We start from the raw sequence: 9,056 nt of genomic DNA on the forward strand, positions 1-9,056 counted from the left end.
GGGTGAAAAAGTTTTTCCGCATCTCTGTTCTAAATGGCCTACCCCTTACTCTTAAACTGTGGCCTCTAGTTCTGGACTCACCCATCAGCGGGAACATGCTTCCTGCCTCCAGCATGTCCAATCCCTTAATAATCTTATATGTTTCAATCAGATCCCCTCTCATCCTTCTAAATTTCAGTGCATACAAGCCCAGTCGCTCCAATCTTTCAACATATGACAGTCCGGCCATTCTGGGAATTAACCTTGTGAACCTACGCAGCACTCCCTCAATAGCAAGAATGTCCTTCCTCAAATTTGGAGACCAAAACTGCACACAATACTCCAGGTGGGGTCTCACCAGGGCCCTGTACAGCTGCAGAAGGACCTCTTTACTCCTATACTCAATTCCTCTTGTTATAAAGGCCAGCATGCCATCAGCTTTCTTCACTGCCTGCTGTACCTGCATGTTTGCTTTCATTGACTGATGTACAAGAACACCTAGATCTCATCGTACTTCCCCTTTTCCTAACTTGACACCATTCAGATAGTAATCTGACTTCCTGTTCTTGCCACCAAAGTGGATAACCTCACATTTATCCACATTAAACTGCATCTGCCATGCATCTGCCCACTCACCCAACCTATCCTAGTCACCCTACATTCTCCTAACATCCTCCTCACATTTCACACTGCCACCCAGCTTTGTGTCATTGGCAAATTTGCTAATGTTACTTTTAATCCCTTTATCTAAATCTAAATCTAAATCATTAATGTATATTGTAAATAACTGCGGTCCCAGAACCAAGCCTTGCAGTATCCCATAGTCACTGCCTGCCATTCTGAAAGAGACCTGTTAATCCCTACTCTTTGTTTCCTATCTGCCAACTAATTTTCTATCCATGTCAGTACCCTACCCCCAATACCATGTGCTTTAATTTTGCCCACTAATCTCCTATGTGGGACCTTATAAAAGGCTTTCTGAAAGTCCAGGTACACTACATCTACTGGCTCTCCTTTGTCCATTTTCATAGTTACATCCTCAAAAAATTCCAGAAGATTAGTCAGGCATGATTTCCCCTTCGTAAATCTATGCTGACTCAGACCGATCCTTTTACTGCTATCCAAATGTACCGCAATTTTATCTTTTATAATTGACTCCAGCATCCAGAACCTAAAATCAACTAAAGCCATTGGAAAAAAACACAGTGGGGTTACCAAAAAAGCTCCAGTGGGACAAAATACATAGTCCGACAAACCCATATTCCTAGCATGATGAGAACCCAACCACCCAAAACTAAAAACACTCTTTTTGTGATGTTCCCAATGGTATTTTAGCAGGATGGTCATTCCTCTGCCCCCTCAAGTTAACCTATTATGTTAACAATGTCATCTTTCGCAACTGTAAAGGTAATTGTTCCATTTCAACCAGGAAGCTGAAACAGGAGATGACCTTACTGCACTACAACAAGTCTTAAAGCCTGTGCTTGTATCACATCCAAACATTTTAAATTTGAAGATGACACTGATCCATAAGCCACACAGTCATAATCAAGTACTGATCTAATTAAACAAATATATATGGTCAACAGAGATTTTCATGTAGCACCCCAAGAATACCCACATGGACACCTATGGACATTTAATGCCCCTTTACACTTGTCAGTTATCTTACTTGAATTTCCAGAAGGCACCACATGTAAGACTTATCTATAAGATAATGATGCATAGAGTTGGGTGATGTATTAGCGTGGATAGAGGACTGGTTAACTAACAGAAAGCAGAGAGTTGGGATACATGGGTGTTACTCAGGCTGGCAATCAGTGGTGAGCAGTGTGCCACAGGGGTCGGTGCTGGGCCAGCAACTGTTCACGATATACATTAATGATCTGGAAGAAAGGACCGAGTGTAGTGTATCTAAGTTTGCTGATGATACTAAAATGAGTGGAAAAGCAAACTGAGCAGATGACAGGGAGAGTCTGCAGAAAGATGTAGATAGATTAAGTGAGTGGGCAAGTTTCTGGCAGATAGAGTACAATATTAATAAATGTAAGGTCATTCACTTTGGAAGGAAAAATGAAAGCAGATTATTATTTAAATGGTAAAAAACTGCAGCATGCTGCTGTGCAGAGGGAGTTGGGAGTGATTGTGTATGAATCACAAAAGGCTGGTTCGCAGGTGCAGCTGGCTATCAAGAGGCCAAATGGAATATTGGCCTTCATTGCTAAAGAGATTGAATTTAAGAGCAGGGAGGTTATGCTGTCATTGTACAGGGTACTGGTGAGGCTGTACCTGAGTACTGCATGCAGTTCTGGTCTCCATATTTGAGGAAGGATATTCAAACAACACACACAAAATGCTGGTGGAACACAGCAGGCCAGGCAGCATCTATAGGGAGAAGCACTGTCAACGTTTCGGGCCAAGACCCTTCGTCAGGACCTGTTCGCCAGCATTTTGTGTGTGTTGTTTGAATTTCTGCAGATTTCCTCATGGTTGAGGAAGGATATACTGGCTTTGGAGGCAGTGCAGAGGAGGTTCACCAGGTTGATTCCAGAGATGAGGGGGTTAGACTATGAGGAAAGATTGAGTCACCTGGGACTGTACTCACTGGAATTCAGAAGAATGACAGGAGATCTTATAGAAACATATAAAATTATGAAAGGGATAGATAAGATGGAGACAGGAACAAGCCTCAAGATTCAGGGGAGTAGATTTAGGACGTAGATGAGGAGGAACTACTTTTCCCAGAGAGTAGTGAATCTGTGGAATTCTCTGCCCAATGGAGCAGTGGAGCCTACCTCAGTAAATATATTTAAGAATTGAATTGAATTGACTTTATTACTTACATCCTTCACATACATGAGGAGTAAAAATCTTTAGGTTACCTCTCCATCTAAATGTGCAATGTGCAATCATAGTAATTTATAATAATTTATAATAAATAGAAGAGTCAATGTAATATAGAATACACTCAAATCAGCGTGAGTTCATCAGTCTGATGGCCTGGTGGAAGAAGCTATCCCAGAGCCTGTTGGTCCTGGCTTTTATGCTACGGTACCGCTTCCCAGATGGTAGCAGCTAGAATAGATTGTGGTTGGGATGGCTTGGATCCCCAATGATCCTACGGGCCCTTTTTACGGATGTGACATTGTAAATGTCCTGAGTCATGGGAAGTTCTGAACTACAGATGTGCTAGGCTGTCCGCACCACTCTCTGCAAAGTCCTGCAATTGAAGGAAGTACAGTTTCCATACCAGGCAGTGATGCAGCCAGTCAGGATTCTCTCAATTGTGTCCCTGTAGAAAGTTCTAAGGATTTGGGAGCCCATACCAAATTTCCTCAACCATCTGAGGTTGAGTAGATTTTTGCATAGTAGGGGAATTAAGGGTTATGGGGGAAAGGCAGGTAGGTGGAGATGAGTCCACGACCAGATCAGCCATGATCATATTGAATGGCGGAGCAGGCCCGATGGCCGACTTCTGCTCCTATTTCTTATGTTCTTATGTACTGATATGGTGCTTCTGTGTCAGCTTATTATCCAGCCACATGTCAAGAAATCTTACCATGTAATTTCTTCAAGTGTTTCACTATGTAATTTCAAATTAAGTGCATGTCTATTGATCCTCCTTGTAAAACATACAGCTTTGTTTTAGCTACAAAAGCTTAAAACCTTATCTATTTGCCCACTGTTTGACCTTATTATTTGCTAATTGCATCCTATATACAGTTAAATTGAATTTTTTTCCACTAATCCATAAAGCTCCATCATCTTCAAAGCATTATTCACACAAAGAAAACTCTATATCACTAATACTATCATTGCTACAGCTGGCTCTTCACATCAACACATCAACCAACACATCAGGGTCTTCACTTAGAGCCCATTGTTCAGCCTCTTCACTTCTATTATCTTGATTATGAATTGCAGCAAATGACTGAGCCAGTAACTCAACCTTCTCTGTTTCAGTAACAATCGTATTAGCTTCTTTAATCAATACTGGAATGTTATTAGTCCTATGAATTCCACCCCCCCCCCCTCTTTTTAGTCATTCCCCAAACATCTCCAAGTTTAATATCCCTTCCAATACTATCACAATATGACCTCCAGTAGACGTTTTTCTGCAACCTCCACTACTTTCCTCACCATGGCCTGTGCCCTTTGACACTTAATAAGGTCACTCAGAGAGTGATACTTCTTAACTTTCCTAAATGCTATTTCTTTCCCTTTTTGCCTCTACATCCCTCAGTCCACCATGATACAGTCTTTCTCCTATTAATCCCCTTTTTAATAGGAATCACTTCCACCACATAACCTTTCATTGCAGAAATCCACATCATCCTCAACATTCAGCCCCAACAGATGTTTATCTTATAAAACCTTAAACCTCTCCCAATTTGCTTTACCAAAATTCCACCTCCTAAAACTGGCCTTCTGGCCCTTATACAAATCCATACCCGAGCTTATAAATATAGGAAAAGGATCACTTCCCAATGTTTCATCTTCCATGATATCCCACTCACTCACTCCAGCCAGAATGTTTGAAACTAAAATTTAGCCAAAGGGTGGTGAATTTGTGGAATTTTTACCACAGGCTGCTGTGGATACTAGGTTGTTGGGTGTATTTTTGGCAGAGCTTAATAGGTTCTTGATTGGACATGGCATCAAAGGTTACGGGGAGAAGGCCAGGAACTGGGGTTGAGGAGGAGAAGAGAATAAGGATCAGCCATGATTGAATGGTTGAGCAGACTCAATGGGCCAGATGACCTAATTCTGCTCTTATGTCTTATGGTCTAAAGTTAAATCTATAGCAGTTTCAGAACTATTATGAACATTAAATTTCATGTCCATCTCATTACTAAGACACACAAGATGTAAAATATCTAAAAATGGTTCTACAATCAAACTATTATCATCATTCTGTGAATAACCCCATGGTGAACTATGGTCCTTTGCATCACAGATTTTTCAATTTTCTCCCCATTCAGAAAATAGCCTGCACATTTATTTCTTCTACCAAAGTACAAAACAATGCATTTTCCAGCATCATATTTTATTTCCTACTTTCTTGCCCATTCTCCTAAACTGTCTGGGTCCTTCTGTAGCCCTCCTATTTCTTCAACAATACCTACCCTCCATCAGTCTTCATATTATCAACAAACTTGGCAACAAAGCCATCTATTCCATCATCTAAATCATTGACATACAGTATTAAAATAAGCGGTCTCGGATTAAATTCAATGATTGAATTTCAGAGCAGGAAGGTTATGCTGCAACTGTAAATATGGTGTGGTGTGTATGGTCTGCAAGGGTCACAACATCGACCGTTGCAGAACACCACTAGTCACTGGCAGCCAACCAGACAAGTATCCTTTCATTCCCACTCGCTGCCTCCTAACAATCAATCAATACTCTAGCTATGCTAATAACTTTCCTGGAATACCATGAGCTTTTAACTTGGTGATCAACCTCATATGTGGCACCTTGTTAAAGGCCTTCTAAAAATCCATATATACAACATCTACTACATTCCCTTTATCTATCCTACTTGTAATCTCCTCAAAGAATTCCAACAGGTTCCTCAGGCAAGATTTCCCCTTAAAGAAAGACTGAGGTCCTTTAACATCTGCTGGACGATGCTGAGGATGTTCTACGAGTCTGTGGTGGCCAGTGCTATCATGTTTGCTGTTGTGTGCTGGGGCAGCAGGCTGAGGGTAGCAGACACCAACAGAATCAACAAACTCATTCGTAAGGCCAGTGATGTTGTGGGGGTGGAACTGGACTCTCTGTTGGTGGTGTCTGAAAAGAGGATGCTGTCAAAGTTGCATGCCATCTTGGACAATGTCTCCCATCCACTCCATAATGTACTGGTTAGGCACAGGAGTACATTCAGCCAGAGACTCATTCCACCGAGATGCAACACTGAGCGTCATAGGAAATCATTCCTGCCTGTGGCCATCAAACTTTACAACTCCTCCCTCAGAGTGTCAGACACCCTGAGCCAATAGGCTGGTCCTGGACTTATTTCCACTTGGCATAATTTACTTATTATTATTTAATTATTTATGGTTTTATATTGCTATATTTCTACACTATTCTTGGTTGGTGTGACTGTAACAAAACCCAATTTCCCTCGGGATCAATAAAGTATGTCTGTCTGAAACCATGCTCTCCTTGTCTGATCTTGTCCTGCATCACCAAGTACTCCATAACCTCATCCATAACAATTGACTCCATCTTCCCAACCACTGAGGTCAGGCTAACTGGTCTATAATTTCCTTTCTGCTGCCTTCCTCCTTTATTAAAGAGTGGAGTGATATTTGCATTTCTCCTGTCCTCCAAAACCATGCCAGCATCCAAAGATTCTTGAAAGATCATTACTGATGCCTCCATGCTCTCTACCGCTACCTCAGAATCAGAATCAGGTTTATTATCACTGGCATGTGACATGAAATTTGTTAACGTAGCAGCAGCAGTTCAATGCAATACATAATCTAGAAGAGACAAAATAATAATACTAAATAAATATAATAATAAATAAACAAGTAATTCAATTACAGTACACGTATCTTGAATAGATTTTAAAAATGTGCAAATAAACAAAAATACTGTATATTAAAAAAAGTGAGGTAGTGTCCAAAGATTCATTGTCCATTTAGGAATTGGATGACAGAGGGGAAAAAGCAGTTCCTGAATTGCTGAGTGTGTGCCTTCAGGCTTCTGTAGCTCCTACCTGATGGTAACAGTGAGAAAAGGACATGCCCTGGGTGCTGGAGGTCCTTAATAATGGACGCTGCCTTTCTGAGACACCACTCCCTGAAGATAGCCTGGGTACTTTGTAGGTTAGTACCCAAGATGGAGCTGACTAGACTTACAACCCTCTGCAGCTTCGTGCAGTCCTGTGCAGTAGCTCCACCATACCAGACAGTGGTGCAGCCTGTCAGAATACTCTCCATGGTACAACTATAGAGGTTTTTGAGTGTATTTGTTGACATGCCAAATCTCTTCAAACTCCTATTGAAGTATAGCCACTGTCTTGCCTTCTTTTTAACTACATCGATATCTTGGGACCAGGTTAGATCCTCAGAGATCTTGACACCCAGGAACTTGAAACTGCTCACTCTCTCCACTTCTGGTCCCTCTATGAGGATTGGTATATGTTCTTTTGTCTCACCCTGAAGACAACAATCAGCTCTTTTGTCTTACAGGCAATGAGTGCCAGGTTGTTGCTGCGGCACCACTCCACTAGTTGGCATATCTCACTCCTGTACGCCCTTTTATCACCACCTGAGATTCTATCAACAATGGTTATATTGTCAGCAAATTTATATAGTATTTGAGCTATGCCTGGCCACTCTATCATGTGTATATAGAAAGTAGAGCAGTGGGCACAATCCACATAGATTGTGGTCTTCCAGTTAGGAAGTCGAGGATCCAATTGCAGAGGGAGATACAAAGCCTCAGATTCTGCAACTTCTCAATCAGGATTGTGGGAACGATGGTATTAAATGCTGAGCTATAGTCAATGTACAGCATCCTGACATAAGTGTTTGTGCTGTCCAGGCGGTCTAAAGCCATTGAGATTGCGTCTGCCGTTGACATATTGTGGCAATAGGTAAATTGCAATAGGTCCAGGTCCTTGCTGAGGCAGGAGTTCACTCTAGTCATGACCAACCTCTCAAAACATTTCATCACTGTAGATGTGAGTGCTACTGGGTGATAGTCATTAAGGCAGCCCACATTATTCTTCTCAGGCACTGGTATAATTGTTACCTTTTTGAATCAAGTGGAAACTTCTGCCCATAGCAGTGAAAGGTTGAAAATGTCCTTGAATACTCCCGCTAGTTGGTTGGTACAGGTTTTCAGAACCTTACCAGGTATTCCATTGGGACCATCGGCCTTGTGAGGGTTTACTCTCTTTAAAGACAGCTTAACATCAGCCTCTGAGACAGACATCACAGGGTCATCAGGTGCAATAAGGATCTTCACAGCCATAATTGTGTTCTCCTTTTCAAAGTGGGCGTAGAATGTGTTGAGTTCATCTGGTAGTGAAGCATTGCTGCCATTCATGCTATTGTGTTTCACTTTGTAGGAAGTAAAGTCTTGCCAACCCTGCTGTGTTGTTTGGTGGCCTTGAACTCTAAGTCATAAGAGTGGACTCCGAGAAACAGTGCTCACCATTGTAACTGGGTAGCAGACTTCACCGGGATTCTCTTTCTGGGATTGAAAATGGACACAAGGGCTTGTAATCTGTCACACGGGTAAACTTTTGTCCATAGAGGTAGTGGTGGAACTTCTTTGTACCCCATACTAGACTAAGGGTCTCTCGGTCGACCTGTGCGTAGTTGTGTTCTGCGCTTGTCAGTGATCCTGAAGCAAACACAATCGGACATTCAGATCCACTTTCATAGTCTGTGACAAAACAGCTCCAAAGCCACAAGGGGATGCATCAAACGCCAGTCTGAAGGGCAGGGATGGGTCATAATAGGTGAGAAGTTCAACCGATGTTATAAGTCATTTTGTTTCTTTGAATGCTCTTTCACATTGACCTCCCACATCATGAAGACCCTGGAGAGACTTGTTCTAGAGCAGCTCTGGCCTATGGTTAGGCCACACTTAGACCCCCTCCAGTTCGCCTACCAGCCCCAACTAGGAGTTGAGGACGCCATCGTCTACCCGCTGAACCATGTCTACGCCCACCTGGACAAGCCGGTGAGCACTGTGAGAGTCATGTTTTTTGACTTCTCCAGTGAGTTCAACACCATCCGCCCTGCTCTGCTGGGTGAGAAGCTGACAGTGATGCAGGTGGATGCTTCCCTTGTGTCATGGATTATTAATTACCTGACTAGCAGACCACAGTACGTACGCTTGCAACACTGTGTGTCAGACAGAGTGGTCAGCAGCACTGGGGCTCCACAGGGGACTGTCCTGTCTCACTTTCTCTTCACCATCTACACCTCGGACTTCAACTACAACAGAGTCCTGCCATCTTCAGAAGTTTTCTGATGACTCTGCCATAGTTGGATTCATCAGCAAGGGAGATGAGGCTGAGTACAGGGCTACAGTGGGAAACTTTGTCACAT

The sequence above is a fragment of the Hemitrygon akajei genome, chromosome 16, assembly GCF_048418815.1.
Source record: "Hemitrygon akajei chromosome 16, sHemAka1.3, whole genome shotgun sequence".
Taxonomy (NCBI): domain Eukaryota; kingdom Metazoa; phylum Chordata; class Chondrichthyes; order Myliobatiformes; family Dasyatidae; genus Hemitrygon; species Hemitrygon akajei.